This window comes from Ranitomeya imitator, chromosome 2 (genome assembly GCF_032444005.1).
Source record: "Ranitomeya imitator isolate aRanImi1 chromosome 2, aRanImi1.pri, whole genome shotgun sequence".
In the NCBI taxonomy this organism is placed as follows: domain Eukaryota; kingdom Metazoa; phylum Chordata; class Amphibia; order Anura; family Dendrobatidae; genus Ranitomeya; species Ranitomeya imitator.
The window spans coordinates 36,541,956-36,560,013 of record NC_091283.1 but is presented as its reverse complement, the minus strand read 5'-3'; the positions used below and the strand labels follow the sequence as shown (position 1 = coordinate 36,560,013).

At 50.6% G+C, this 18,058-nt stretch overlaps 1 protein-coding gene and 1 pseudogene across 1 annotated transcript in view; one reads left to right on the top strand and one right to left on the bottom strand.

The window, feature by feature from the left end:
- LOC138661643 (uncharacterized) overlaps positions 1-6,460 on the bottom strand; it is a 75,187-nt gene extending 68,727 nt beyond the window's left edge. Inside the window, exon 1 of the mRNA XM_069746476.1 lies at positions 6,345-6,460. The gene's annotated coding sequence lies outside the window, so the exon portion shown is untranslated. The remainder of the gene's footprint in view (positions 1-6,344) is intronic.
- A 341-nt stretch (positions 6,461-6,801) lies between these two features.
- LOC138661642 (heat shock 70 kDa protein-like) lies at positions 6,802-16,572 on the top strand (annotated as a pseudogene).
- The last annotated feature ends 1,486 nt before the right edge of the window (positions 16,573-18,058 follow it).

The following is an 18,058-nucleotide window of genomic DNA, read 5'->3' as shown; positions in this document are numbered from 1 at the left end:
AGGGAGCACCATTTGACTTTTTGAGCACAAAATTGGCTGTCGCGTTTGGAGACCCCCTGATGTACCTAAACAGTGGAAACCCCCAATTCTAACTCCAACCCTAACCCCAATACACCCCTAACCCTAATCCCAACCTGATCCATAATCCTAATCACAACCCTAACGATAATCACAACCCTAACCCCAAAACAACCCTAATCTCAACCCTAACCATAACCAAAACCCTAAAGGTACCGTCACACTTAGCGACGCTGCAGCGATACCGACAACGATCCGGATCGCTGCAGCGTCGCTGTTTGGTCGCTGGAGAGCTGTCACACAGACAGCTCTCCAGCGACCAACGATCCCGAGGTCCCCGGTAACCAGGGTAAACATCGGGTAACTAAGCGCAGGGCCGCGCTTAGTAACCCGATGTTTACCCTGGTTACCAGCGTAAAAAAACAAACACTACATACTTACATTCAGCTGTCTGTCCCTTGCCGTCTGGTTCCTGCACTGACTGCTGGCCGTAAAATGTGAAAGTGAAAGCACAGCACAGCGGTGAGTCACACAGCGGTGACTCACCGCTGTGGCTGTGCTCTGCTTTCACTTTACGGCCAGCAGTCAGTGCAGGAACCAAACGGCAAGGGACAGACAGCTGAATGTAAGTATGTACTGTTTGTTTTTTTACGCTGGTAACCAGGGTAAACATCGGGTTACTAAGCGCGGCCCTGCGCTTAGTTACCCGATGTTTACCCTGGTTACCAGTGAAGACATCGCTGAATCGGTGTCACACACGCCGATTCAGCGATGTCTACGGGGAGTCCAGCGACGAAATAAAGTTCTGGACTTTCTTCCCCGACCAGCGATCTCCCAGCAGGGGCCTGATCGCTGCTGCCTGTCACACTGGACGATATCGCTAGCGAGGACGCTGCAACGTCACGGATCGCTAGCGATATCGTCTAGTGTGACAGTACCTTTAATCCAACAAACCCTAATCCTAATTTCAACCCTAACCTCAAACCTAACCCTAATCTCAACCGTAACCCTAAACCAAAATGTAACCCTAATACCAACCCTAATCCAAACCCTAATCCCAACTCTAACCCTAACTTTAGCCCCAACCCTAACTTTAACCCCAACCCTAACGCTACTTTCACACTTGCGTCGCGTGGCATCCGTCGCAATCCGTCGTTTTGGACAAAAAACGGATCCTGCAAATGTGCCCGCAGGATGCTTTTTTTGCCCATAGACTTGTATTGCCGACAGATGGCCACACGTCGCGTCCGTCGTGCACTGGATCCTTTGTGTTTTGGCAGACCGTCATCACAAAAAAAGTTCAATGTAACGTTTTTTTGTATGTCGCGTCCGCCATTTCCAACCGCGCATGCGCGGCCGTAACTCCGCCCCCTCCTCCCCGGGACATAGACTGGGCAGCGGATGCGTTGAAAAACTGCATCCGCTGCCCATGTTGTGCACTATTTTCACAGCGTGTGTCGGTACGTCAGGCCGACGCATTGCGACGGCCCCGTACCGACGCAAGTGTGAAAGAAGCCTAACCCTAGCCATAAATTTAGCCCCAATCATAACCCTAGCTTTAGCCCCAACTCCTCTAGCTGCCGGCCGATCATGGCGGGCGCACTGCGCATGCCATTTTCTCACCGGATGAAGAAGCCGGCGGCCAGGAGCGGACACAGGAGGACCCAGGGACACCGGTAAGTATAACAGGGTCCCCGAATCCCCCTATATCTCTGTCCTTTGATGTGCAGTTAATTACCGGTGATCGCAAAACAGTGGTAGGTAAAACCGAACCTCGATCATGTTCTTTTGGATCTCGGCTACTCCCGGCAGCCGAGACCCCAAAGATCTTCCGGGTGTCGGCCGGCGGGTGCACTGCGCCTACTATTTTTTTGTCCGGAACAGGATGGCGGCGTCCATCGGGAGCCACGAGGAGCATCGGGGGAGACAGTTGAGTATCGGGAGGCGATCGGGGACCCCATTTATCTGCCCTCTGATGTGCGATCACATCGGAGGACAGATAAATTAAATGGGAAATCGCGTTTTTTTTTGTGACCGCGGGTAAGCGGTTAATTACCAGCGATCGCAACCCGGGGGTCGGTAAAAAAACCCCAAATCATGTTCTCTGGGGTCTCGGCTACCCCTGGCAACCGAGACCCCAGAGAAAATCCGACTCTGGGGGGCACTATTTACTTTTTCCACAGCGTCGTTAATTAACAGTGCTGTGGTTTAAGTACCCTTAACTGCCGCCGTTAAAAGGTGTATCGGCGGTCGTTAAGGGGTTAAACATAAATTAATGCCAACCTCCGCAAAGAGAAGCCACTGCATATACACTGTGTTCCATATTATTATGCAAATAGGTAATTTAGAGAAAATATGAGGAAATACTATCTTAATTGCAGTCATTGTTATTTTCCAGTCATCTACTATTCTAGTATAATTGCAATGTTTTGGAACAAACTGTCTATGAAAACAGTATCTTTTTAAAAAAAAAAAAAATAAACACTCAAAGTGCATGTTCCAAATTATTATGCACAGCAGAGTTTTCAACCTTTTTTTTTTTTATTTTGAACAAAAAAATGGTCAATTGTGAAGTTATAAGGCTGGGTTCCCATTGCGTTATGGGACCGCGTTAAACGGACAGCGTTGCACGGCGAAATTAACGCCGTGCAACGCGGCCGTTAACGCGCCCATTCACGCTAATGGGAACGCGCTTCACTAGCGCGTGCCATGTTCGGCACGCGCTAGCGACGCGCCGGGGATTCCTGGCGCGCCGCGGACGCTGCTTGCAGCGTCCGAGGCGCGCCCGCGGTCCGTTCCCCGCTCTCGCAGATCAGGGATCTGCGAGAGCGGGGACGTTACCGCGACCCCGACCGCAGCCCCATAGAAAACATTGCGTTAGTGCAATCCGTTTAGCGCTAGCGGATTGCGCTAACGCAATGTTACCCTAGCCTAAGCATTATCAGCTTATTACATAATGAAATCAAACAGTTTTCAAGTGAAAACTTTATTTTAGGTGATGTTACATTTACACATAGGACCCCTTGTTTGAAAGAAGCTTCTGAGCTCTCTCGTCCATTGCATTTGTCAGTTTTTGGATGGTTTCAGCTTCAATTGTTTTGCATGTGGACAGAATACCCTCCCAGAGCTGTTGCTTAGATGTGAACTGCCTCCCGCCATCATAGACACTCCTTTTGATGATGCTCCAGAGGTTCTCAATGGGGTTGAGGTCAGGGGAAGATGGTGGCCACACCATAAGTTTGTTCTCTTTTATGCCCATAGCAGCCAGAGATGCAGATGTGTTTTTGCAGCATGAGACGGTGCGTTATCATGCATGAAAATGATCTTGCTGCGGAAAGCACGGTTCTTCCTCTTGAACCATGGCAGGAAGTGTTGTTTTAGAAACTCCACATAGATTATGGAGTTCATCTTTACCCCTTCAGGGATCATGAAGGGGCCGACAATCTCTCTCCCCATGATTTCGGCCCAAAACATTACTCCACCTCCTCCTTGTTGGCGCCTTAGCCGTGTTTTCATGGGGTGTCCATCAACCAGCCATCCTCCACTCCATTCATCTGGACCACCAAGCGTTGCACAGCACTCATCGGTGAACAAAACAGTTTGGAAGTCAGTCTTCATGTATCGTTTGGCCCACTGGAGCCGTTTCTGCTTGTGTGCAGTGGATAGAGGTGGTCGACAGGATGGCTTACGCACAGCTGCAAACCTCTGAAGGACCCTGCATCTTGTTGTTCTGGGGACGTTGGAGGCACCAGTAGCTTCAAAAACTTGTCTACTGCTATGACAAGGCATTTTTGCAGCAGCTCATTTAACCTTACACAATTGCCTGTTGGAAAGAGTCCTCAAATTTTCCTTATCAGCACGCACACGTGTGTGCTGGGAATTAGCTACATACTTCTTGATTGTGCGATGATCACGATGAAGTGTCTTGGCAATGTTGATTGTAGTCATGCCTTGACCTAAATACTCTACAATTTGTTGCTTCTCAGCAGACGACACATCCTTTTTCTTTCCCATTTTGGCCAAAAATGTAGGCTGCTTAATAATGTGGAACAGCCTTCTTGCCTTTATTTGGACACACCTGCCAAACTAATTTGCACAGGTATCTGCAATTGCTTTCAGTGATATAAAGAGCCCTGACACACATCACCATCAAGGAGTTTAAATAACAAACAAAAAAATTCTAACCTCATCACTCCTAAACTCTTTGTGCATAATAATTTGGAACACAATGCAGTAAAAAGATAAAGTAAGGGCATTACTATCCCAATGATATGTTGAAAATAAACCGATAGCCATAATGGCAGTATTTGGGATACCAAAACAAACGTTATAGCCGATAGTAAAACAATCACAAGAAGTCAAAGACTCCAGTAATAGACATGACTGACTAAGCAGATATATACAAACATTACCCATAGTTACCGATAGCAAAGATGATGTATTTCCCCTTTAAAGATAGCGGTTAATCACAACGCTGCAAGAAGTCACAAAACATCAGTGAAACATGGACGTATTTTTACAAAACTTATATTTTTGGATGGGTGGGGGGTCTCTACATTAGTTTTGGAATTCTCTATTTTAGTATGGTATTAGTCTACTTCGAGCTTTCGCACCAAAGGGGGCTTACAAGGGTTGTGAGACGCTCCAACTCAGTGGTTGGAACCCATCTTTTGATAGGTCAGGTCCTGTAGGGGGGCATTAAGGACCCTTCTGACCATTTTTGTTATTTGATCAATTAACTAGACTGAGGCTGCCAACATTTTTCTTATAGAGTAACTAAGCCTTTGAAATGTTTTTTTCTTTCATATTTCATTGCAGTTGTAATTTTCAGCAGATAGGCGAAGGTCCAGGGTCCTGAGACCTCCACGATCCCCTCCGCCAGGGAGGTGCACAGCAAAGGTCTGGAGTCCCGATACCCCCACAATCCCCTCCGCCGGGGAGGTGAACAGCGAAGGTCCCCACGATCCCCTCTGCTGGGAAGGTGCACAGCGAAGGTCCGGAGTCCCGATACCCCCACAATCCCCTCCGCCAGGGAGGTGAACAGCGAAGGTCCGGGGTCCCGATACCCCCACAATCCCCTCTATCGGGGAGGTGCACAGCGAAGGTCCTCACGATCCCCTCTGCTGTGAAGGTGCACAGTGAAGGTCCGAGGCCCAGAGACCCCCACGATCCCCTCCGCCGGGGAGGTGCACAGTGAAGGTCCCCACGATCCCCTCTGCTGGGGAGGTGCACAGTGAAGGTCCGAGGTCCCGAGACCCCCACAATCCCCTCTGCTGGGGAGGTGCACAGTGAAGGTCCGAGGTCCCGAGACCCCCACGATCCCCTCCGCCGGGGAGGTGCACTGTGAAGGTCCGAGGTCCCGAGACCCTGACGATCCCCTCTGCTGGGGAGGTGCACAGTGAAGGTCCGAGGTCCCGAGACCCCCACGATCCCCTCCACCGGGGAGGTGCACAGTGAAGGTCCGAGGTCCCGAGACCCCCACGATCCCCTCCTCCGGGGAGGTGCACAGTTAAGGTCCCCACAATCCCCTCTGCTGGGGAGGTGCACAGTGAAGGTACAGGGTCCCGAGACCCCCCACGATCCCCTCTGCTGGGGAGGTACACAGTGAAGGTCCGAGGTCCCGAGACCCCCACGATCCCCTCCACCGGGGAGGTGCACAGTGAAGGTCCCCACAATCCCCTCTGCTGGGGAAGTGCACAGTGAAGGTACAGGGTCCCGAGACCCCCCACGATCCCCTCTGCTGGGGAGGTGCACAGTGAAGGTCTGAGGTCCCGAGACCCCCACGATCCCCTCCACCGGGGAGGTGCACAGTGAAGGTCCCCACAATCCCCTCTGCTGGGGAGGTGCACAGTGAAGGTACAGGGTCCCGAGACTCCCCACGATCCCCTCCGCCAGGGAGGTGCACACACAAAGCGGGGTACGGATTTGGTGGCAGAGATTTTGTAGCTGTGCACTCCTCTTGGGGATGGGGCATCGTTTGATTGTGAGGGTCTCACATCGCACCCCCCACCCATCTACATGAAATTATAAGGCAAATTATTAGAAAGTTGGACTGTAACTACAAGGGGCGGCCATAGACACGTCCCATCATTGTGCTCCAGAGGGGGCACAGAGCTCAGACCCTTATTAACCCTCTCATCACCACAGCTCGTTCTCTCGTCAGCCTTTACTCCTCCCTAAACCACACTAACCGACTGAACTGGAAAAAGGGATAAAAAAAAAACCCCCGCCGCCTTCTCCATGTTATTATTCCTCGCTACACATTTCTCCTCATTTTTGACGCTGGAGACAAGTCCCCTTCACGCCTCATACCTCAGCGCCCTCACCTCACACTGGAGCGGAGGACGCGACGGTTACTAGTCCTGACTAGTCACTTGCGTCAGGGGCAATCTCCTCGCCGCGCGCATTTTCCAGTGTCGTGACTGTCGTCCCGCGATGTCTCGCGACAGCCGCCCAGTTGGCTGAGAAGCACAGCTCTCTCTGATTGGATACGCTATCGGGGACAATTTCCCCCCCAGATATGTGACGTCACCAATAGCTGCAGACTCTGACTGGACGAGTGTTTTAACCCGCTTGAACGCTAGCGAATAGTCTCCCGTCGTCCAAGGAAAGCAGCGCCGTGATTGGCTGGCTCTGATGGGAACACTAGGGAAACTTCCGGAGAGTTGCCTAGCGACGTCGGGAGCGTGTGAAGACCGCATTCTGATTGGTGAGAAACCTTGTGACGTGTCTGCACTCTGCGCATATATACAGAGCCCGAGCAGTACAGAGGATCAGTTACTGAAGATGGTCGCATTCTGATACAAGCTCTGCAGCTCTTCCAGGCTGAGCCACCTGTGCTGAGTTCTCTGACTGCACACATCCTGACAGAAGATGGCATCTAAAGGAGTGGCGATTGGCATTGACCTGGGCACCACCTATTCTTGTGTGGGGGTCTTCCAGCATGGCAAGGTGGAGATCATCGCCAATGACCAGGGAAACCGCACCACCCCCAGCTACGTGGCCTTCACTGACACCGAGAGACTGATCGGGACGCCGCCAAGAACCAGGTGGCGCTCAACCCCCAGAACACCGTGTTTGATGCCAAGAGGCTGATTGGCAGAAGGTTTGATGACCCTGTGGTGCAGGGTGACATGAAGCACTGGCCCTTCCAGGTGGTGAGTGATGGGGGAAAGTCCAAGTTGAGAGTGGAGTATAAAGGAGAGTAGAAGACGTTCGCCCCGGAGATCTCCTCTATGGTGCTGCAGAAGATGGAGACAGCAGAGGCTTATCTGGGTCATCACGTCTCCAGTGCTGTCATCACCGTGCCAGCCTACTTTAACGACTCCCAGCGCCAGGCCACCAAAGATACCTGTCACGATATGGTATGAAATATCATAAGTAGTTCTCTTGCTCAAGGCTGTGGGCTAACAAGCCCCCCTTCCCTTTCATTCAGCCAAGAGCTGCTGTGCCCCTGCACTGGGGGAAGTTTTATGGCCGAGAGGAATTTACGGCCAGGGTAGAATCTCGCTCCAGCTAGAACAGGAAAATGGCTCCAAAAATCCATGAAAGATTCTTTGTTTAGTTTTTGTTAGATATTAGGCAAACGATTTAAGCTAGAAATACGAAAATATATATTCGTAGTCCCACTCGGTGTAGCTACACATCTCATGACACTCGGGTTTCTAACTCCATCTGGTAAAGAAGTAGGGTTTTCTCTGTAAATATGTATCCCAGATAGGACATATTTGATCTCATTAGAATGCTCACGTTAATCTGAGATGAATGATGAGCTTTTTATGACTCTGTCATGTTTTGTAGTGAAGTTATAGAAATTAGAGAGAATAGTTTAAAGTTTAGGAAGAATGTAGAGAGAGGAGGGTCTGGATAAGCCAGCCTTTCTGTGATGTCACAGCCTTAATGTCTTAAGTGTCTGGCAGGCTCTGAGGAGTCACTTTTTGCTGATTTCTCCTTCTGGACTGCTTTGTCCTATTGTCCTGGAAGAGCTGGTACATCCCATGGACTGGGATGTATGGAAACTGCACTAGCCTGGTTGCTTGTCATGCTTTAAACATGTAAGTGTTGCTTTTCTCATTTATTCCCTTTATGTTATAATTACCCATGTACATATTTGCAATTGTCTCATTTATAACCTCTTTATAAACTATTTTTGATAAAGCATTGCCTAATTATTTTAATGGGATATACTATTATATATTAGTTCGTTCTCCTGCTCTAAACCGTACCCTAAGTCTCTTGAAGGGAAAATACGCTACTGTTACTGTTGTGTTGGGTTAGCTTCGGACCCGTTTAATCGAAGCTGGTGGCAGCGAAAGTGTGCTGACGGTTGGATTCTGCTGAAGCAACTGCGGGTTTGATAATTATTGTTCCTGCCTGTGTGGGAGTAGTTATCGCGTCGCTGCAGCGTGCCCAATAGCCAGTACATAGCAGGCAGCCTTTCTGGCGACTAATTACCCAGGGTGCAGTACCTAATCTGACCTGAGAGTAAGGGGGCGCCAGAGAGCTGCAAGTGTTAAGTGGAACTGTAAGCGGGATATACATAAATCCCTGCAGTTCGTGGTATATAGAAAAGCAGTGGGATACCTAGAATAAGCCCCTGCTGTAAACTAAGAGGTCAATAGCCTTGTGTGTGGTTTTTCATCACATTGTTAGCAGTGGAGGGATAACTAAGATAAGCCCCCCTGCACATGTGATAGCCGTCTGTTGGCCTAAAGTCACCCTGATCCGTGACGTAGGGGTGACGGTCACGGTGTGAATCCTGACCCAGTGGTGACAGCGGTCAGGGGAATCGTGACAATTGGTGGCAAGGCGGTGGGATATCTTAGAGCATTAGTGATTTGGTTTGAGTAATCATTCCTCTCACTAAAAACTTGCAGAAAGTTCTTGCGAGGACTCTGCGCAAATAAGTTTGGAGAACGAACTCAGTGCTTTTTAGTTGTGAGACAATTGTGTACTGGTAATTATCCCCTCCCTTTCTCTTCGTTTTTCTATCCTATCTTTTATTTGGCAACCATGGTTGGGCTGGGAGAAACCTTTTATGAGCAGCAGACCAGAGACACCCTTGTTGCCTTATGCAAGACACAGCACATTGACTTTGCAAGCAAAAACAAAGCCCAACTGGTCGCAGATCTGGTGCAATGGGAAGCCGCTCGAGACCAATCTCAGAGCTCAGAGGCCGCAGAAGCCAGCACCAGCGAACATGGTGCTGCAGCAGAGGTCCAACCACTGAATGCTGGCCCTGTTAGCAATCCGGGCGAATTGGACCCCCACCTGCAGGCGGCCTTGAAAGAATTCCCCATTGACGACCATGAGAGACGTCTGCAGCTGATCCAGCAATACCAGGAGCGAGCCGAGAGAGAGGCCCGAGCTGAGAGAGAGGCCCAGCGAGCCGAGCGGCAAGCTGAGCGGGAGTACCAGCTGCAGTTAGCCCGACTGCAAATGCAGGGGTTGTCTCAGACCAACCGTGAGCCTAGCAGCGCTCAGACACCGAAGCCCCGGCCTGATCACTTTCCTGTTATGGAGAAGGACGGAGATTTGGACACTTTTCTGCGGGCCTTTGAGAAAGCCTGCAGGCAGTACCAGCTGCCTACAGATGAATGGGCCCGATACCTGACACCAGGGCTGAAAGGTAAAGCTCTGGAGGCGTTTGCTGCCCTCCCTCAAGAACAAGATGGTGACTATGAGGCCATCAAGCAGGCCCTGATAGCCAAGTACCAGCTTACACCCGAGGTGTACCGTAGAAAGTTCCGGACCCTCCAACGTGGCCCACACGACAGTTACAGTGATGTGGTGCATGGACTGGGGACCCACTTTGACCAGTGGACCCAAGGACTGTCAGTGACCACCTTTGCACAGCTGCGAGACCTGATGATCAAAGACCAGTTTTTTCATCTTTGCCCAGCTGAGGTGCGACAGTTCGTGATGGACAGAGAACCCAAAGACGTGACGAAAGCAGCGCAGATTGCCGATGCCTATGAGGCCAACCGTAGATCGGAAGCGCGGAAGCCAGTCACCACCAGCTGGAGAGGGGGTAAGCCTGCAACCAACGCCAGTGCCCCTGCCAGCCAGCACACCCGAGGTCCTGGCCCTGTGGCCAACAGCACCAGACCTACCACCGAACCTCGCACGTGTCACACCTGCAAGCGGCCTGGGCATATCAGTACCTTCTGTCCAGACAGGCCGAAGAACCCCCCAGCCAAGGCCCCAGGGCCTAATGCAGCAGTTCTTTTTGTGGGTGGTGTGGTTGGGAGGGTGTGTGACAACGTACAGCCCGTCACTGTGGGAGGCCATGTTGCTACAGGCCTCAAGGACACCGGGGCTGAACGAACCCTCATCCGACCCGAACTGGCGGCCCCTGAAGAAATCATTCCGGGGAAAACCCTAACTGTCACTGGGATTGGGGGCATCAGCTGTCCCTTACCAATGGCCCGGGTTTTTATTGATTGGGGTGCTGGGAGCGGGGTGAAGGAAGTGGGGCTGTCTGATAATTTGCCCACTGATGTTTTGTTGGGGACTGATTTGGGGAGGATGTATGCATACTACGTCCCTGACACCCCTCCCCAATCTACTAATGAGGGTAAAGTTAACCCTGATGATGATGATGATGGGAAATCGCATGTGTTACCTGACCATGCTTTATCTTGTGTTGATGCATCTACTAATGATTTTTTCCCTAGGATTGATGGTGAAAATGTTGTACCTGTGCCAGCTGAACCTGATAATGATTTTTCTGTGAAGGTTAATGTGTCCATAGGTACAGGTGTGCCCAGCCACGTCGCTCTGCGGAGTGAGACGGCTGAGGAACCCCTAACAGGGGCAAGTGTCGGTGCTACAGGAAATGGGGAGATGCATGGGAACCGTGAGGAAGGTGACGCCATGAAAGTGACCAGTGCCACCGAGGAAGGTAACTGGCCCATAAGTAGCACAGCCCCTGGAGTGTTGGGGGTGGATGGGGAGGTAGAGCCCATAGCAGCGCCGGCTGATGGGCCTGTAGAAACCCCCGGGGATACAGCCTATGTAGCTGCTGTCACCCGCAGTCAGAGTGCCCGGAACGCAGATAACTGTCTGCCTTCCGGACCCTCCTCAGTCATCACTGTGACTGAACCAGAGGTGGACCCAGAGCAGGTCCAAGAGGGTTCCCGTGGGGAAGGGACCCTGACGTCGCTTTTGGCTTCCCCTAGCCAGGAGTTTCAGGCCGCTCTGCACACAGATGCGAGCCTAGAGAGTTTGAGACAACTCGCCGAGACGCCCACCTCCGTGACTGATAAGGAGAGGGTGTTCTGGGAACAAGGAAGGTTATACCGGGAGACAGTACCCGGAGAATCACAAAAGGAGTGGTTGAGGGAAAGACAGCTGGTCGTCCCGCAGCAATTCCGGGGTGAGTTGTTGCGGATTGCCCATGAGATCCCGCTAGCTGGACACTTGGGGATCAGCAAAACTAAGGCCCGGCTGTCTCAACACTTCTATTGGCCTAAGATGGGGACAGATGTGTCAAACTACTGCCGCTCCTGTGTCACCTGTCAAAGAGTGGGGAAGGCGGGGCCTGCTCTTAAGGCTCCCCTGATCCCTTTGCCAGTGATAGAGGAGCCTTTCCAGAGGATCGCGGTGGACATTGTGGGCCCGCTGGCCGTCCCCAGCAGCTCTGGAAAGCAATACATCCTTACTGTGGTAGACTACGCTACCCGGTACCCAGAGGCAGTAGCTCTGTCCTCAACTAGGGCAGATAAGGTGGCAGATGCCCTGTTGGCCATCTTTTCACGTGTAGGATTTCCCAGGGAAATGCTTACTGATCAAGGGACCCAATTTATGTCTCGCCTAATGGAGGCTCTCTGTAAGAAAATGCAGGTGAAGCACCTGGTATCGAGTGCGTACCACCCACAGACCAATGGCTTGTGTGAACGCTTCAATGGTACCCTCAAACAGATGCTACGCATGCTGGTTGAGACTCAAGGGCGCGACTGGGAGCGGTACCTCCCACACCTGCTGTTCGCTTACCGAGAGGTTCCGCAGGCCTCGACGGGGTTCTCCCCCTTCGAGCTCCTGTACGGCAGGCGAGTTCGGGGACCCCTTGGGTTGGTAAGAGAATCCTGGGAAGAGGAGCCGAACCCTTCTGAAGTGTCCATAGTGGAGTATGTCATGCGCTTCCGTGACAAGATGCAGACCTTGACGCAGTTGGTGCATGACAACATGACGCAGGCTCAGGCTGATCAGAAGCACTGGTACGACCAGAACGCCCGGGAGCGGACCTACCACGTGGGTCAAAAGGTGTGGGTGCTGGTCCCCGTACCAACGGATAAGCTTCAGGCAGCCTGGGAGGGCCCGTACGTCGTCCACCAACAGCTCAACCCGGTCACGTACGTGGTCACGCTTGACCACGCTCGGGGTAGGCGAAAGGCCTTTCACGTCAACATGATGAAGGCTCATCACGAACGTGAACCTTTCGTCCTCCCGGTCTGCAGCTTGCCCGAAGACGGTGAGGAAGACACCCTCCTGGACTTGCTGGCCCAAGCCAAGGCCAATGGGTCCATCGAGGATGTGGAGGTAAGCGCCTCGTTAACTGAACCCCAGCGGGTGCAGTTGCAAACCACACTGGAACCCTTCCGGGTCGTATTCTCCAACCGACCTGGGAGGACTGAGTTAGCCGTCCACGAGGTGGACACCGGGAATCACGCCCCACTACGGCGAACACCCTATCGAATCTCTGACCAGGTGCAGCAGACTATGCGCCAAGAGATCGATGAGATGTTACAGCTGGGGGTGATTCGACGGTCAAAGAGCGCGTGGGCATCGCCTGTAGTTCTCGTGCCAAAGAAGGACCGGACCACACGGTTCTGCGTGGACTACAGGGGGCTCAACGCCATCACAGCCTCGGACGCGCACCCAATGCCGTGCATCGAGGAGCTGCTTGAGAAGTTAGCTGGCGCAAAATACCTGACAATAATGGATTTGAGTAGAGGATACTGGCAGATTCCCCTGAGCCCCGAGGCGCAGGAGAAGTCCGCCTTTATCACACCCTTTGGACTGTACGAGTCCACGGTCATGCCCTTCGGCATGAAGAATGCCCCTGCCACTTTCCAGCGGATGGTCAACCGCCTGCTTCAGGGACTGGAGACGTACGCCGTGGCGTACTTGGATGACATTGCCATCTTCAGTCCCTCCTGGAAGGAACACCTGCAGCATCTTGAGGAGGTGCTCAGGCGAATTCACCAAGCAGGACTGACTATCAAGCCGGGAAAGTGTCAGATGGGCATGAGGGAGGTTCCCTACCTGGGGCACCGGGTAGGCGAAGGCACCATGGAGCCAGAGCATGGCAATGGTGATGGGTTGGCCCACCAGGGTGAACCTGCTGAGGTGCGCATGGAGGAGAACCATCAGGTCCTGCCTCCCTAGCGCACACCAAAAGGGGGAGGTGTCACGATATGGTATGAAATATCATAAGTAGTTCTCTTGCTCAAGGCTGTGGGCTAACAAGCCCCCCTTCCCTTTCATTCAGCCAAGAGCTGCTGTGCCCCTGCACTGGGGGAAGTTTTATGGCCGAGAGGAATTTACGGCCAGGGTAGAATCTCGCTCCAGCTAGAACAGGAAAATGGCTCCAAAAATCCATGAAAGATTCTTTGTTTAGTTTTTGTTAGATATTAGGCAAACGATTTAAGCTAGAAATACGAAAATATATATTCGTAGTCCCACTCGGTGTAGCTACACATCTCATGACACTCGGGTTTCTAACTCCATCTGGTAAAGAAGTAGGGTTTTCTCTGTAAATATGTATCCCAGATAGGACATATTTGATCTCATTAGAATGCTCACGTTAATCTGAGATGAATGATGAGCTTTTTATGACTCTGTCATGTTTTGTAGTGAAGTTATAGAAATTAGAGAGAATAGTTTAAAGTTTAGGAAGAATGTAGAGAGAGGAGGGTCTGGATAAGCCAGCCTTTCTGTGATGTCACAGCCTTAATGTCTTAAGTGTCTGGCAGGCTCTGAGGAGTCACTTTTTGCTGATTTCTCCTTCTGGACTGCTTTGTCCTATTGTCCTGGAAGAGCTGGTACATCCCATGGACTGGGATGTATGGAAACTGCACTAGCCTGGTTGCTTGTCATGCTTTAAACATGTAAGTGTTGCTTTTCTCATTTATTCCCTTTATGTTATAATTACCCATGTACATATTTGCAATTGTCTCATTTATAACCTCTTTATAAACTATTTTTGATAAAGCATTGCCTAATTATTTTAATGGGATATACTATTATATATTAGTTCGTTCTCCTGCTCTAAACCGTACCCTAAGTCTCTTGAAGGGAAAATACGCTACTGTTACTGTTGTGTTGGGTTAGCTTCGGACCCGTTTAATCGAAGCTGGTGGCAGCGAAAGTGTGCTGACGGTTGGATTCTGCTGAAGCAACTGCGGGTTTGATAATTATTGTTCCTGCCTGTGTGGGAGTAGTTATCGCGTCGCTGCAGCGTGCCCAATAGCCAGTACATAGCAGGCAGCCTTTCTGGCGACTAATTACCCAGGGTGCAGTACCTAATCTGACCTGAGAGTAAGGGGGCGCCAGAGAGCTGCAAGTGTTAAGTGGAACTGTAAGCGGGATATACATAAATCCCTGCAGTTCGTGGTATATAGAAAAGCAGTGGGATACCTAGAATAAGCCCCTGCTGTAAACTAAGAGGTCAATAGCCTTGTGTGTGGTTTTTCATCACATTGTTAGCAGTGGAGGGATAACTAAGATAAGCCCCCCTGCACATGTGATAGCCGTCTGTTGGCCTAAAGTCACCCTGATCCGTGACGTAGGGGTGACGGTCACGGTGTGAATCCTGACCCAGTGGTGACAGCGGTCAGGGGAATCGTGACAATACCGATGTCATCGAAGGACTCAATGTGCTGAGGATCATCAGTGAGCCAACAGCAGCCGCCATTGCCTACGGCCTGGATAAGGGAACCAGCGTGCAGCGCAACATTCTCATCTTTGACCTGGGTGGTGGCACCTTTGACGTTGTCATCGATGAGGGCATTTTTGAGGTGAAAGACACATTGAGTGACACTCAGCTGGGAGGAGAGGAATTTGATGAGTAGTTAACCGCTTTGTTGAAGAATTCAAACACAAACATAAAAAGGACATTACCCAAAATAAGGCTCTGAGGAGACTGAGAAACACATGCGAGAGGGCCAAGCGCACTCTGTCCTCCAGCACCCAGGCAAGCATTGAAATTGACTCCCTTTATGAGGGCATTGACTTCTACACCTCAATCACTAGAGCCCGCTTTGAGGAGCTGTGTTCTGACCTCTTCCGTGGTACTCTGGAGCCTGTCGAGAAAGCCTTGCGAGATGCCAAGCTTGACAAATCACAGGTCCATGAGATTGTCCTAGTGGGGGGGCGCCACCGGTATCCCCAAGGTGCAGAAGCTGCTATAGGATTTCTTCAACGGGTGAGATCTGAACAAGAGCATCAATCCAGGTGAAGCTGTGGCTTGTGGGGCTGCTGTTCAGGCCGCCATCCTCATGGGAGACAAGTCTGATTTTGTGCAGGATCTCCTTCTAGATGTGGCTCCTCTGTCTTTGGGTCTGGAGACGGCTGGAGGGGTTATGACTGTCCTCATCAAACGCAATACTACCATTCCTACCAAGCAGACCCAAGTGTTCAGCACCTACACTGACAACCAGCCTGGTGTCCTCATTCAGGTGTACGAAGGTGAGAGAGCCATGACCAAGGATAATAACCTGTTGGGTAAATTTGACCTTTGCGGAATCCCTCCAGTTCCACGAGGTGTACCCCAAATTGAGGTGACCTTTGACATAGACGCTAACCAAGCAGATCCAAGTGTTCAGAACCTACACTGACAACCAGCCCAGTGTCCTCATTCAGGTGTACGAGGGTGGCCTTAGTGGGATCCCTCCAGCTCCACAAAGTGTATCCTAAATCGATATAACACAAATTGTATTCTCATTTTTCTGTTGTGGACGAGAGCACAGGCAAACAGAACAAGATAACAATTACCAATGACAAAGGCCGACTGAGCAAAGAGGAAATCAAAAAGATGGTGCAAGAGGCCGAGAAATGCAAAGCTGATGATGCACCGAGAAAATTACTACCAAAATCTCCCCTGAAGTCATATGCCTTCAACATAGAGTATGGTGGAAGATGAGAATATGAAGGGGAAGATCAGTGATGACGAGAAGAGGATAATCTCAGACAAGTGTAAGGAGACCATCCCCTGGCTGGAAACCAACTTGCTGAGAGACTATACCTATAAACAAAAGGAGCTTGAGAACGTGTGCCATTTCATCGTCACCAAGATGTACCAGGGAAGTATGCCAGGGGGAATGCCTAGCTCCAGCTGTGGTGCACAGGCCAGGCAGGGTAGCCGCTCTGGGCCCACTATTGAGGTGGATTAAGAACTGTTATGTGAAGGTTCAAATATAAAGCGCAAATGCACACAGACTTGCTGCTGAGTGGTTGCTTGACTGATCTTTTAATGTAATTAAAAATTTTATTTTTGATGTACCAATTTAAAAAATTCATACATTGCAATACTGCTGGTTAGTATGGAGGATACTATGCATTGTAAATAGTTATAACTAAATTGTAAACTCTGCTTTCAGTAAATGTATTTCTTATGCTTGATGAGCGTTTTATTTGCGCAGGAATACCGTTAGGGTACCGTCACACAGTGCCATTTCGATCGCTACGACGGTACGATTCGTGACGTTCCAGCGATATCGTTACGATATCGCTGTGTCTGACACGCAGCAGCGATCAGGGATCCTGCTGAGAATCGTACGTCGTAGCAGATCGTATGGAACTTTCTTTCGTCGCTGGATCTCCCGCTGTCATCGCTAGATCGGTGTGTGTGACACCGATCTAGCGATGCGTTCACTTGTAACCAGGGTAAACATCGGGTTCCTAAGCGCAGGGCCGTGCTTAGAAACCCAATGTTTACCCTGGTTACCAGCGTAAATGTAAAAAAAAAAAAAAAAAACAGCACATACTTACATTCTGGTGTCCGTCAGGTCCCTTGCCATCTGCTTCCCGCACTCAGTGACTGCCGGCCGTGAAGTGAAAGCAGAGCGGTGATGTCACCGCTGTGCTGTGCTTTCACTTTATGGCCGGCAGTCACTGAGTGCGGGAAGCAGACGGCAAGGGACAGACACCGGAATGTAAGTATGTACGGTTTGTTTGTTTTTTACGCTGGTAACCAGGGTAAACATCGGGTTACTAAGCGCGGTCCTGCGCTTAGTAACCCGATGTTTACCCGGGGACCTCGGCATCGTTGGTCGCTGGAGAGCTGTCTGTGTGACAGCTCCCCAGCGACCACACTACGATTTACCTACGCTCACGGCCAGGTCGTATCGCTGGTCGTGATCGTAGGTAAATCGTATAGTGTGACGGTACCCTTACTCAATGAGTAAATCGTAAAAGGCTTTTCCAGTATTAAGGGCTTTATCTATTGCAGTGATATCTTATCACAAGGATAAGTTAAGATTAGACTGAAAAAACCCCAGACTAAACAGAAAAGTACCCAGGGGTGAACATCTTTTTCTGGCTCATGGTTCACATTGCAAAATTGATCTTAAAAGGGAGTATTAGTATGTAACGAATGTATAGCATGATGAAAGTATGGTGTTTAGGTACCAGTTTCACATCAGGGTCAATCTATTGGGGGGGGGGGGGCGGCACCTTCTTCATGTGCGTACTTCTGCAGAGAAGATATCATGCATGGGGCACTCTCCATAGTACAGTCAGGGATTTGCTGAAAGTTTCATTGTGTAATCTGCAAAGAAGATGGCCATCTTGTCTAATGTCTGGAGTACCACCAAAGAAGACCCCTATTGAGGCTATATAGGCTATGGCCAGAGATTGAAACACAGTGCACACTGAGTATTTGCCCATCCCTTCTCCCACCCAACGTGACACTTGTCTGTGGCTTGGAAAATATCTGTTGGCAGCAACCACAAACATGAGACTGGATGGTTGGGGGATGAAAACAATAACAGCGGAGGCTGTGTATGGCTCCCAGAAATTCATTTGGACCTGCTAATTT